General features: G+C 33.9%; 1 pseudogene; it reads right to left on the bottom strand.

Annotated features, from left to right (window-relative positions):
* Positions 1-11676: 11676 nt before the first annotated feature.
* LOC131639606 (G-type lectin S-receptor-like serine/threonine-protein kinase At4g27290) lies at positions 11677-14624 on the bottom strand (annotated as a pseudogene).

The following is a 14624-nucleotide window of genomic DNA, read 5'->3' as shown; positions in this document are numbered from 1 at the left end:
CGCAAACATGGTAACGCATAGGTTCAAAGGTCCAAAGTCACGAGCATGAGGTCAGAGAACCAAAAATGGGATAGTTCTAGTTAATCACCTGCACAACATGTTCTACTGATACGTCAGAGTCTACATTTTTCTTTCGGATATTACCGGCTTTCCACAATTAAACTCATGAGCCAGCAATATTCTCAAGAAAAACTCGTCTGAGTGTGGTTCTCCGCATGACAACTAATCCAAGTCTTCACCTGAATAGTTTCTGCACCACAACCTAATAAGGCCAGGATGGGTTGGGGTTCTACGGCCAACTCAGCTTCTACAGTTCAATGAAAGTAATAATGTCTTCGCTACGAAACATGCTAAACATATATTACCAACAAGGAACCTCCACTGAGCGGAAGGATTCTCACGTGCGCCTGCACATGACTATACCCTCCACCTAATTTCTTATGTGTACTTAATCCGGGTTAGGATTTGTCCATAATGTATCACTTGTAACAGAACCACACAAGTAACAGAACCAGAACCACACATATAACAAAAAATGAAATGAAAAATAAAGCAAATAGAATTAACCCTTCCTTTGGAAGCAATAAAAAGATGGTCCCCAGTGAAGTCGCCATTTTTCTGTCGCGGGCGAAAAATCGTTGTCCTTTTTCGGGATGAGACACCTGATGCCTTCTTTGGGCTCGAGTGCTCAAAAAATGATTTTTCTTTTGTACCGACCAAACTTTTTATTATTTCCAAAAGAGGAAAAGGAAAAAAGCTGCAATAACCTAAAAGTGGGGGGAGATCTTGGGTAAGAGGGTTGGTTATACGAAGGGAAGGTATTAGCACCCAACGTATCTATAGTACTCTATAGGTTTCTTTGCTTTGTTTTTCATTCCATGTTATTGAGAGGTTCTTGTGAAATAGGTGGGACCTAAGGTGTTTGTTTGATTATGCTCGCAAAGATCATCGCGATCCTCTGCATACATATCCCTTAGAGGGAATCAGAGCATCTGTAGCTCGGGTCTACGGTGCTAAGGTTTGAATGGTTTGAGGGAGAAGTTTTGCTCTCCAAGGATACGACCTTGTGCCTACGTATTCTCAAAGGGATGTTGAGAAATTCAGAGCAATCGTAGTTCCCACTTATGCTAGTGGAAGCAAAGGAAAAGAGACAAATGTCATCTAAATGTTCGATGTATCTAATCTATATCATCACATACATCTGTTTGATTTTTTTTTGAAAATCTTTTCATTATAAGCCCGGGGCCATGCCACTTAGGGTGCTTAGAATGATAAAGATGTTTTTGTTGTTTAACCAGCCTTGTGGCAAAAACTTTCAATGAAGTCAGCCTTGTGACAAAAAGTTTTGATTAATCAGCCAGCCTTGTGGCAAAAGTTTCAATGAAGTCAGCCTTGTGACAAAAACTTTGATTAATCAGCCAGTATGGTGGCAAAACGGTTTGATTGATTAGCCAGCCTTGTGGCAAAAAGAAGTTTGATTGATTAGCCAGACTTGTGGCAAAAAAGTTTAATTGATTGATTGTTTGTGATGATATAGAAGAGATACTCCTATCATAGAGATGATAAATGTCTAATCTCCTAGGGTATTTGATTTGGATATTTGGAATGCTTATAAGAAGCCCGTGGGTCCTTGTACGAAGCCCAAGAGGAGGCTATCCGAGGGTCCTTGCATTGTAAGCCCAAGAGGAGGCTATGGGAGGGACAATCCAGGGTCCTTGCATTGTAAGCCCAAGAGGAGGCTATGGGAGGGACACTCGTTTGTACAAAGCCCAAGGGGAGGCATGGTATAGTTGGTTTGAGCTCTTAGAGCGATTTCACCGGGAAACCATACTCTATGTCCTAACCTAAACTAGGGAGATTCTTTGCACGAAGCCCAATAGGAGGCTATGGGGAACCTAGTGTTGTACTAAGTTGAACAAGCACACATATCACACATATGAACAAACATGAACAAGTATGAACAAACATGAACAGGTATGAACAATTATATATATATATATGACAGAGTGTGTGTATATAATGGAGTTTATGAAGGAAATATACCTGTAAGCATGATCCATTTGTATACACGGGGGCTCGGGACTTATACTCGAGGAGAGGTCCACTTGAATTTATTCAAAGCTATGTAAACAGGTATTTACAAAGGGCTTGGGACTTATACCTATATGGAGGCCCATGATATTTTTGGGAAGATTTAAAGAAAAACCTTCATTTTTGTTTTTTTTTGTATTTTTTTGGAGTTTTAATTGATCGAGATATGTACAAAAGTGTGTGTACAATGAAATACCTAATTTCATGTACAGGAATGGGTATGTACAAAAGGGCTTGGGACTTATACCTACATGGAGGCCCATGGTATATTTAAAAAACATGGTTGATTGTTTTATTTACAGACGCGTCGTTTGAAAAACTGTTTGAAAGTTTTTTTGTTTTTGAAAGAGTTTTCTGTATAAAGAAAAACTTGTAAAAAAGGAAAAAAGGAGTGGGTCTTATACTTTCTAATATTCGAGAGGCCCCACATCGTTTTGAAAATCAATTGATCAATTAAAAAGATTTAATCAATAGTTTCAAAAAGAAATGGTTTATCGTCTTTGAAAAGAATCGCGATCGCTTGTTTTAAATCGGTTTGAATTTTGAAAGGAGTCAAATTAATCAAGATAAACAAAAAGATTATCTTCAATTAACACTTAGATGATCAGGGTTTGCTCAAAAAATATTTACAAGTGATTAAGTTTGAAAATCAAATGAAAAATAATATTTAAAAGTATTAAAAATACTTAAAAATAAGTCATTTTAAACCTATTTAAAAATGTATCAAATAAATATTTTTTTGATGATTTTTTTTGATATTCTTAAAATATATGTGTTAAACAAGAAGTGTGTAAAAAAGGAATGAAAAATGAATTAATTTGATGTGTTAAATAATTAAATGAAGTTGTAAAAGAAAAATGAAAGAAAAATAGTTGTAAAAAAAATGTTTTGGTCCCTAAGGGTGTTGAACCCGTGACCTTATGCTCACCACTCAAAAACTTAGCCAACTGGACCACGCGCGTGGTCTGTTTAACACTTGCAACGAATTTGTTATATTTTTTAATCAATTTCTAATTTCAGTTTCAAAATCTGGCGCCAAGAACACATGAACAATTTGAATTTGAAAATTCTGAAAACTGGATTGTTTTGATAAAGTGAATAGCCTATCTTGCTCGATTTTCCACAAGGAACATGATGGTACCATTTAATTTCATTTATTTTCACTCTAAGATCATTAATTTTCTGATGAACATGAAGAACCCTAATTCTATGATTCAATCTGAAATCGTGTATGTGCAAGATAAATAGCAATTGATTGAGGGTTAATGATCCTCATGTGTGCAGAAATGAGATGGTATGTTCATATTTCATTCATGATGCATGATTCATAGAGTTTGAAGTTCAAGTAGCTTACCTTCAAAAACGGCAAAAGTGAGAATCGAATTCTGCAAATGAGGAGTTCCAGTTGTTGTTTCTTGATCTGAACACCTTCAGTGGACCTTATGGAACATGTTTGGATGCCTGGAACAATTTGAAAACCTCTTGATCAATCCATGGTACTCGATCTGCAGTATGGTTCAAGTGAGGATCAAGCTTAGTGATTTTGGTGTTTCAGATCATGTATGATGGTTGGAACAGTTCATATGAAGTATATGGATGATGTTTAGAAGGTTAGTTTGGACAGAATTTGCTTGGTATGGATTTTGGCATGATAAGGCTAGTGTTATGCATATTTGGAGGTGAGATGATGATTCTGAGTTTTGGGATGATTTGAGGTGTGTGAATGGTTCAAACACATCATATATGATGTTTATGAGATGTTAGAATCATTACTTTGGCCAGAACTTCAAGGGTTTGGAGGTTGGAATTTCTTCCTCACTTTGAAACTTAAAACTTGCAATTCAAGAAAGAAAGAGAAAACCTATCTTTTGTGAGGTTTTGATGTGATTTTGAATGGAGTTTGGACCTCTATTTATAGGCCAAAGTGTCTGAATGCAGAGCCTTGCAACTTGCTTCTTCTTTGGTGATTTGGCACTTAAAGGATAGAAAGGAATCTTACCATTAAATGCATATGGTTAAAGTTACTAAACCATGGTTAAAATTGGCTATGCTTCTTATCTCTTTCCCATCTGTTTCAAATCAGAAAATATCTTCCAATTATTGCCTCTATGTATCATTACTTGGACCATTTGGCAATTTGGTTCATAACTTAGTGAAAATGGCATGAAATTTCAAGTGAAAAGTTCACTAATGTCAAAATTCAAAACCATGGCTACACTCCATATTTTTTCATGCTCTTGGACATTTTGGAAAGCTCATGTTACACACTTCAAAACTCTAGTTGAAAGTTTCTTCAAGACCTTTAAGGAAATGGGTGAAAAAGATCCATGAACTTTGAGAAAAATGAAGTTTTAAGTGAAGTTTTCAAAAAGTACCAACTTTGAAGCTCCATATCTCTTAAATGGTTGATCTTATGGAAAAAAATTATATGTGTCAAAGTTGTTTATTGGATCAAAATCTACAACTTTCATGTTGGAAGTTTTTTTCAGTTTGTAGGTGAAATTTTGAGAAATTCCCTTCCAAAGTTTGGAAAAAAACCATGAAAAACACTTAGAAATTTTTCTAAGTATGAAAAGTCAAACTTTTGACTTTTTGATTCTTGATTGATTTTCTTGATTTTTCTTGATCAAATGACTTCTCATATCATATATTGATGATTTAAAACTTCAAAAGTCATGGTTGACCAAAATTCTTCAAAAGTCAATGGTGATCTTGTACAGTTGACTTTTTCAGACGAATCGCGTTTCTGGAGATTTCAAATGAAACAGGCTACCCTCATCAAATGAATGGTATGAATGGATCACATTGAAGCATTAGAGGTTATTGAGCCATGTTTTGAGTTGTAGCATCATTTCCTGATTAAAAAGTCAGTTGTTCAGTGAATTAGGTCAAAAACCCTAATTGTCGACCAGATGAAATTGATGACTGTAGGTCTTGAATTGAGATGTAATTTCCATTGGATTTTGTCATAGGGATTATTTGAGGATGATTGAAACTTTTCATTGACTTCCTGGGGATTTTTAGGGTTTCCCAAATGTGATCCCTGATTTCAGTCCCTGATAGTTCAAAACCCTTATCTGATGATTTGAATTTTCACTGTTGATCAATCCTTGTGTAGGAGATGTTCTGAGTCAATGGATTAGGTCAAAATGATGCACTTGGGGTCTTGAGGTCATGTCCCAAGTCATTAGATCAAATTCTGAGCAAAAGTCAGGAGTATGCTATCTTCAGTCAAAACCCTAATTTGATTAGTTCAGAGCCTTTGAGATTGTTGAAATGAATCTCTGAGGACCAAATGTTGATTATTGATGAAGATAATTCTTTTGAGATGAAGGGAGAACAAAACCCTAATTGATTGTTACTTGTACTAATGAGTGATTTCTTGATTAAACCCTGCTGAGTCACAAGTAGCAAACACAAACTATGCAATTTGTTAGAGATGCAAATGATGCATATGCAGATGATATGAGGTGGTATCTTAGGTCAAAAATTGGGGTATGACAGACCCCTCTCACATTCGACCCTTGAGTAGTCGAAAGGTTTGGTTGTGGGGGCGCTCCAAAGAAATCTGCAATTCTGGCCATTTGTCCAGCCAATATTTCATAACTTTGGTTCGTGTTATTTATCATGGGAGTAAAAACAGTTCCCATTTGTTGAGTAAGGGCATTCACCATTTCATGATTACTTTCGTCTATTTGTTGTCGAATTGACAACATTGACGTAGTACTTAAAGATGGCAAAGCCTGGTGATTATATCCTATGCCTATAGGTCGACCCCCTGGATTTGATGTGCTTGTAGCCATCATGCTGTCAGAATATAATGAAGGATTTGTGTGCAAACCTTGCATCATAGACGTGGGCATTCCAAACTGAGGGTTAAAACCTGGTGGAGGCATCATTCCATGAAACGGCGGTCGTAATGGATTCAACGGTGACCGTACATTCGTTGGTGATGATACCATTATTGCTGCCGTCGATCCACCAGTATTTGTTGTTCCCACTGGGGATGAATCTGTGGCATTTTGTGGTGTTGCTCCGGTTAGAACACCTCCTTGATTTCCAGAAAGATCAGAATTATTTGTATTAACTTCAGCCATGTTAGTTAATTTCCGACCACTTCTTAATATCATACATAACTATTATACTAACAAATATAAAACAAACAGCAATTGACGAGTCCCACTGGGCGTGCCAATTTGTTTACCCAGAAAAATGGTAAACAAGCGCTAGTTTCCTTTTTAAAGGTTACTTTTGCGGAATCAACTAGAATACTCCAGGACTAATTGCTTTATTTTGTTATATTATGTGTATCTGGTTTGTATTAAATGCAACAGTAACTTTAAAATAAAAGTAAACACTGAAATTAAAGGCTTTAAAGTAAATCAAAGCAATAAAAAAGTAGTAAATGTGCACTGAAAGATGAAAATATAAAGCAAAATGATTGCATAAATCAAACTGGTACGCATACATACATTCCAAGGTTGCACTCGTAACTCATTTTTGCACAGAGATTTGAGTTTACTTGTGTTTATGTAGAAAATGCCGACCCCTAACTATTCCTATGGAACTTGCTTAAATAGTAAAAATAAAATAACTACTACTAACGGTCGACTGGTTATCAGTCAACACGTGTCTTCGACATGCAAGATCTTCAATTGTGAGACCTCCACGCGTCCTATAAGAACTGCCAGAAAACTGCTTGAAACTGCCTCTTAACTTCTAATACCTCTCGACTTCCACTTCAATTTCTGCAGCAAAATTCTTAAGTCTTCGCATACTTCTGATCAAACGCTGAAGCCTCTGATCATCTTTCTAGTCGAACAGCTTCAACTACTAAGCATTACTTAGTCGAACCACTTCGACCCAAATGGCAATGTAATTATTTAATTGAGGCCCAATTACCAATTTAGGGCCTTTTTACCAAATTGAGGCCCAATTACCAATTTTGAGCCCCAGTTGCCCATTTATTGGTAAGTCGAAATCCTAGGGTAACACTCCGCTATAATCTTCTTAGGAGCATAGAAGAAAGATAAAGTAAAGATCGTTAACTACTCAAAACCGTTTTTAATAGTGTAATCCTCCCACCGAAACTAAGGCACCTCCCTTTCCAAGAATTCAACTTTTTCCTAATATTATCCAAAAGCGGTCTCCAAAAAGAAGTCCTTCTAGGATTAGAGCCTATAATAATACCAAGGAATTTAAACTCTTTCGCCTCCGTCCTACAAGAAAGAAAAGAAGTTTTCACTCTCAAAAAATGAGGATTAATATTAATACCAATAATCTTACTCTTGTGATAATTTACACCAAGACCTAACATCATTTCAAAACTTTTCAAAACCGACTTAATAGCCCAAAGATGATTCCAACTCCCGTCTCCTACCAATAAAGTGTCATCCACGAATTGAAGGATATGAATGAAACATTTACCATTCATATTGCTCCCCGCAAAATCACCATTATCAACCGCCTTATTAACCAAAGCCTTTAAACCTTCTGCCACTATAACAAAGAGAAAAGGAGAAATAGGATCACTTTGACGTAATCCCCTTTCCACACCGAATTCATATCCAACTAATTAATTATTTTATAAATTAAATTTTAATTATTTCTTTTTAAAACTTTTTTTATCATTTAATTGAATAAAACATTAATTTAATAAAATAGTATAATAAAATATATACACTAATGTAATTATTATCTATGAAGTTTTTTTAGGGGTTATATTAAAGAGGTGTGTTATTTTGATACCATTTTTCCTACACTGTATTCTACACCATGTATAATAACAAATCAAAATGTATTGCACATAAATCAAAGTTGATTAAATAATTAAAAAATTTAAATTAGTACATCTATCATATAAGAAAACTATTTCATATAAGTAAACTAATTTCACTCTTCCCACATTCATCCACGTTGCTATTCCTAAACAATGCCACGTGTATTTGGGCCCCACCTTCCTATTTCCCATCATTCATTCCAATTTTCATCATTCATTCCAATTTCTATCCTTTCAATTCAGCCTTCATTCCCAAACATTCTCATGTCCATTGTTTCTGATTTTTGTGACTCCATTATTTTTGTAACGGTTTCTATTCCAAATGAATGAATAGCTTTGTCATCATTACCATACAAACTTTTCATCATCCATCAGGGACATAAGTAGTCCAATCTTCTTTCTCATAATTTCCTACATCATATTCTTCATAAGTTCATTCATCATCAATAGAGTAAAATTTTATCTACAAACATTTGTTTATTTTACTTTATTTACGAAATAACGTCCGACATCATAAGCTTCTTCTTCTTCAATTTTTTTTTACTTTTGAGGTTATGCTTAAATTTTTCTATCTATATTACAAATTTGTAATTTTAAGCCAATTTTTTAGAACGGTAATTTTCTCTATCATTTTTTCGATCGGAACAAATTTAAATACGTGATAATGTTTAGTACATGTTCATGAAGATGGAGGATATTATGGGAAAATGGATGATGATAAATATTTTCAGTGCGGAAGAAAGTGACGATGATGATGGAATGATTGAGATTAAGAGAGAGGAAGACTAAATCTCTATTTCAATATTATATTTTATTTTATTTCTTTGGTACAAATATAATTTAAGTTTGTTTTTCTCTTCTTGGTTTTCTAAGTTATTCAGATTCGATCTCTGATTTTTTTACTTCATTCTTTGACAGCAGCAAAGATTTTGTTTATTATCCTTACTACCCTTTTCATGTTTGTGTTTTTATTCATTTTTTCCAGTACAATCTAAAAAGACAAAATTTCAGATCTTCCACCAACTAACTCTAAATGTTTTTTTTCCAGGTTATTAAAGTCGGTTATAAATTTTTTAATTGATTTCTTCACCTATTTCATATATGTTGGACCTTCATCTTCAATACCAATACTGATGTTCGTCTCCGATTACAAGGTAACAACTAAAATTCTATAAATATGTTCTATTTTTTGTTTTTTTGTTTTTTGATTCAAGGTATTATTTTATAACCACAACTAAATAAAGTTTTAATTTCTTCACTTTATTTATTTATTTTTATAATTCTTTTTAATATATTTTACGATATGAGTGATTAACATTGTTTGATTCCACCAATGTTCTTGCAACATATACATGCGCATTTTCAAGTTTTTACTGATGACGAGATGAAGTGAAGAGTAGAATTAAGATTGTAATTCTATTCTAAAACTAAATTAGATTATGTTCGGTTCATATATATATTTTTCACTTTACAATCCTTTCCGCCTTCATTCCCGAACGTTCACATAACCAACTTTTGTTATTTCAACTGCCTCCATTATTTTCGTAACCGATTCTACTCCAATATTATAGTTTAAATTGTGCATTTCAAGAACTTTGTATTATTCAATAGAGAATAATTAGATTTAAATGGTTTTAATTATATATATATATATATATATATATATATATATATATATATATATATATATATATATATATATATATATATATATATATATATGAGATATAAAAGGAATTAATTGAGACCATATTTTAAAAGTCTTTATTAGCCATTTTATTTATCTATATAAAGTTTTTATGACCACGCTATTACAAAAATGGTTGGAATATATAAATATTAAAAATATTGTATTGATAATTATTTTATTGGTTTCTTTTTTCAATAAATTTTTATTTTTATCTCTAATGTGATATTGTTACCCAAATAAAAATTAGCTCCCTTCCTTTCACTAGACTTCTTGGTTGCATTAAAATCACCGCCCCAAGCACCACAATCCATCTGGAAAAGCTTATTTCCGCCTAATCAATTCATATAAAAGCCTTCTCTCACGATTGATGAAACAAGAAGAATATATACACACTATATACACCAACAAGTTCTTCCACCTTATTTGATCCCCACAAAACCATCCCCTTGAAAGTTGCATAAAACTTCAAAAATATTAGGTTTCCAACAGAGATTCATACCTCCATAACTCACAATAGCCTTCTTATAACTTCATTATACTTCTTTATTTATCCAAATTGTATGCACAAACAACTCAGAAACTATTGGTTGGTTTGTTTCTAAGAAAAGACACAGATCTATCTTCTTAATGAAAATAAGATCACAAATTTCTTTCTGTTTTGCCCTACTCCACTCTCCCGAATGTTGAATGAAACTAAATTCATTTAAGAACCGTAGGATTCACGTCCTTGGATTTGTAGCAGGAATGATCATACATCTCCAATCACTTAATTTCTTCAATGTAATTGCAATTATCATCATCATATCCCCTTATACCAAGATCAAAAGCCTTTCTCCATTTCTTCACAACTTTCGAATTGTTGAAATAAATTATGTGAAGTCTCTCTATATGCTTCATGTGAAGTTCATATAAGTGAATTATATAAAATCATTTTGTCTGAATCATGTGAAATTCCAACATGTGAACAAGTGTTGTGAAATCCCAACATGTGATTATGTGAACAAGGGTTTTCAAAATTGGATAACTTCAATGTTGGCTGTAAATTCTTCGACCACTAACATATTCTCATATCAAATAAAAAATACAATGTAGTATTGTTGGCTAGAGATTTCGTTTAGAGGAAATATTCTTTGAAGGATTATGATTCGAGGAAAGATGGCTGCTGATGACCATTTTTGAGATTTAAAAATGGCTACTGATGGCCATGTTTCGAGAATGTTGTTTGAGTTGGAGTGAAGATGGTTAGAATCGGAGCTAATTCAAAGTGAATTATCTTTGAGACTTAAACGTTTTACGAAATACGTAAGGTACTGAGGCTTATCGTGTTTTCGTGGCATTCTCGGTTCTGATCATGTTACCACGCGTCGAAAGAGGATTCAGGCGGGAGGATTTGAATTTCGAAGTAGTCTGTGTAACCGCACAAGGACAGATGGCATCCCAGGGATTCTTGTGGGCAACCTGGCATCAGATTAGTGTAGGACCGTTAGGGTCGAAATTAGTATAAATAAGGGTCTTAATGTTAGGATTCCGTGTGTTCATTTTGTACAAATCACTCACAAATCACTCAAGTATCAAGTGTTTAGAGAACGAGTTCGCTGAGAAATGTACGTATGACACCAACACCATTTTAAATACATTTGTATCTTTCTTTATTCAAGTATCTTTTCAATTCCTTTATCCTTTTCGTTTAACTTTCATTTTGAAGCACTTTACTTTTCTGCATTTTACATTATTGCACGTTATATTTCTGCACTTTACATTCCTGCAGTTTACACGCTTTTATTTACGTTTCCTTTGTCGAAAGTCATATTAACATGTATAACAAGTGTTGTTTTTAAGTGAATATTCATACGATCACATCACAAACAAGTTTTCTTGAAGTCAGAACAAACAAACATGAATCAAATCATATCGAGAGACAATTGTTTGACTATGTCCTAGGATCAATCTAGTCGATCCTGCGAGTAACCAAAGTATATTTTATAGTTTGGAGGACTAGCGGTTGTTTACCGGAAATCACCGTAAACAAGTATATAACCTTTTGGTGCTTTATTTTAATTATCTACCAAAATACAAGTTACACAATCTTTATACACTGCAAAATATATTTATTTATCTATCTAGAACTTAATATTGAAAGAGTTACTTCATTCACAGAAGATGCTTGTCTTTCAGAAAGAGATTGTTCTTCAATCGCGATCATTTCAATTAAGAAACCAGGTTCTTTTGGTTGAGGTAAAGTACTTTCACTTCCTAACATCATTATCACATGTGGCATGCTTGGCCTATAATCAGGAACATGTTGCACACATAGAAGACCTATTTGAATGCATCGTAAAGCTTCATGTTGAACATACGTGTCTTTTAAACAATTATCTATCAATTCATGTGGAATTCCCTCTCTCCACAATCTCCACGCCTTCATAAATTCATTAGAATTGTTATTAAGTGCGTTAATAAAAGAAAAAGAATTTTTTAGTGTCATACTTACATGCCAAAGAAGATTTTGATCATGTTCGTGATAGGTAAGTGATCTATTTTTCTTTCCACTTATTACTTCTAGCAATAACACGCCAAAGCTGAATACATCAGATTTTATGGAGAATAATCCATGAATGATATACTCAGGCGCCATGTAACCACTGAAAGAAACCATTTGAAAATTAATTTGATGAAATATTAATCATAGTGAAGTTTTTTCATCATAGATACTTACTATGTTCCAACTATTCTTCTTGTCTTTCCTTCGATTTGATCACCTCCGAACATTTTAGCTAGGCCAAAATCTGAAATTTTAGGGTTCATTTCATTGTCTAATATAATATTACTCGCTTTCAAATCTCTGTGAATGATCCTTAACCTAGAATCTTGATGAAGATATTGAAGTCCTCGAGCAATTCCATTCAAGATATTAAAACGCATAGACCAATCTATCAGTTTACTTTGAACCGGATCTGTTAAAATTATCCAATGAAATCATAAGACAATTACTTTTCTTTTCAAAATAACGTATAAAACAAATAAATTTATTGATTTTTAAAAAGAAAGTTACTAACCAAAGATAAAGAAATCAAGACTTCTTTTAGGCATATATTCATATAGTAATATTTTTTCCTCTCCATCAAGACAACAACCAAGAACCTTCACAAGATTTCGATGTTGCAATTTAGCACATAATATGACTTCATTTTTAAATTCTATCAACCCTTGATCTGAATTTCCTGAAAGCCTTTTGACTGCAATTATTTGTCCATCTATCAATGTACCTTGAATTGTATAATTAAAAAACTAATGACTAATGAGACTGATTAATTCATTTTTAAACTTATTACCAAACAGGTTAAAAATGTACCTTATATACAGGTCCAAAACCACCTTCACCAAGTTTATTGTCTAATGAGAAATTATTGGTAGCCTTGAGCATTGTGGCTACATCAAATAGAGGAAGCTCAAAATCTTCATGCACCACTTGGAGATTTTTCCCTTTTGTCAAAAGACTTGGGATCAATATTTAAAGATAAAAAGTTACACTAATTTTGGATCTTAAGAAACTTACCTTTAGATTTTGCTTTGGTTATATAAATGTAGGAGATTGCCAATAGCATCAAAAGGGCAATTGGAATTGTGGTAGAAAACTCCAAAATCACCTTTTTCTTTTGCCCATGTTTAGCATCTGCATTACATGTTCACAAAGAAATAAATCACTAGCCAAATCTCTATTTAATGTAATAAAAACTAAAAAAAATTAAACTTTTACCATTATCTGAACTAGCATCTGTACGAACATATAAATCTTGGCCACTACCTTGTGAAAGTCTCAAATCAAGAAGATCACTAAACCAAAGAGAACAACCACTAACTTCTCTAGTTAGATCCAAGTATGTATAAGCAGTGCAAGAACAATTTTGCAAACATTTTATTTTGCAATGATCAAGTGTCATGTTTAGATCGATCCAGGAATTTGTAGTATCCGGAAACTTCATCCCGGAATATTTACGAAATCCGTCTCGATTTTTAACTCCACAACTCCAATTTCCACTCCGCACACATCCTTGTGTCCACTCCATTGCATTCCATCGCGGATAAGATTTTGGCTCAAACCCATCTAAACATCGACACATTGGCGAATCGTCAATGATGCAACGTCCGTTCGCGCCACAAAAATTGTAAACATCACAAGCATCAAGTGGCAATGATTGGTAAACACTCCATGTTTTCAACTCGGGAACCCAAAGAAGACGTTGGCGCGACGAAAGGGTTTGGTTGATATCTATTATAGATATCACAGATTTGTTTTTGAGTGTGAACCTATAATAAACTTCGTCTTCGTTGTCCATAAACTCGAAATTATAAACTGGATTAGTCTTTAATCCAATAACTCCACTAGTTTGAGCATTCCATGTCCATGGTCCTGTCCTATAATATTTTGTTGATCCTTTCTGAAGTATGGATTCGGGATTGTTTGTATGCATCATGTATAAAGATAAATCACCCGAAGATGGATCATTCGCGGTTCTCCAAGCCACGAGACCCTTTTCCAATCCAGTTTTTTTGTTCCACCCATACTTCATTCCTGGTAATACTGTATATATCACACGGATAATCAAAACTCTGCCACAAAAAGTTTTCTCCTAAATTCGACTCTGAATATGAATTTGAGTTCTCATATTTGAGTACTAAATTTCCGGTGTCCAAAAGCTGAAGGACAACGGGACCCGAAGTCTTTCTTGTTGTATTTATTGACCAAACAAAAGATTCATTGTGGTTGAGAAGCAAAAGGTTTCCATCATGGTTTATGATCAACTTGCTCGAACTATCATTGGTTGGATTATCGCGATTGGCAACCCAAACAACTCTTCGGACCGGGATATTTTTATACCAAATTCCTATATAACGGTTTGAGGAATTACCAAAGAATCCCAATTCAAAGGTTCCATCTTTAGAAACCAAAGTGCTGCCATCAAGAAATGGAGTTGACTGAGTGATAGTATCCGTTGCAAATGAAGTTTGAGATAGAACAAAAAACAGATTAATGATAATGATTAGCATAAAAAGAAAAGCCAT

Source organism: Vicia villosa, unplaced genomic scaffold, assembly GCF_029867415.1.
Source record: "Vicia villosa cultivar HV-30 ecotype Madison, WI unplaced genomic scaffold, Vvil1.0 ctg.002710F_1_1, whole genome shotgun sequence".
Classification (NCBI taxonomy): Eukaryota; Viridiplantae; Streptophyta; class Magnoliopsida; order Fabales; family Fabaceae; genus Vicia; species Vicia villosa.
The sequence above is the reverse complement of the archived record's forward strand: the minus strand, read 5'-3'. Positions and strand labels throughout refer to the sequence as shown.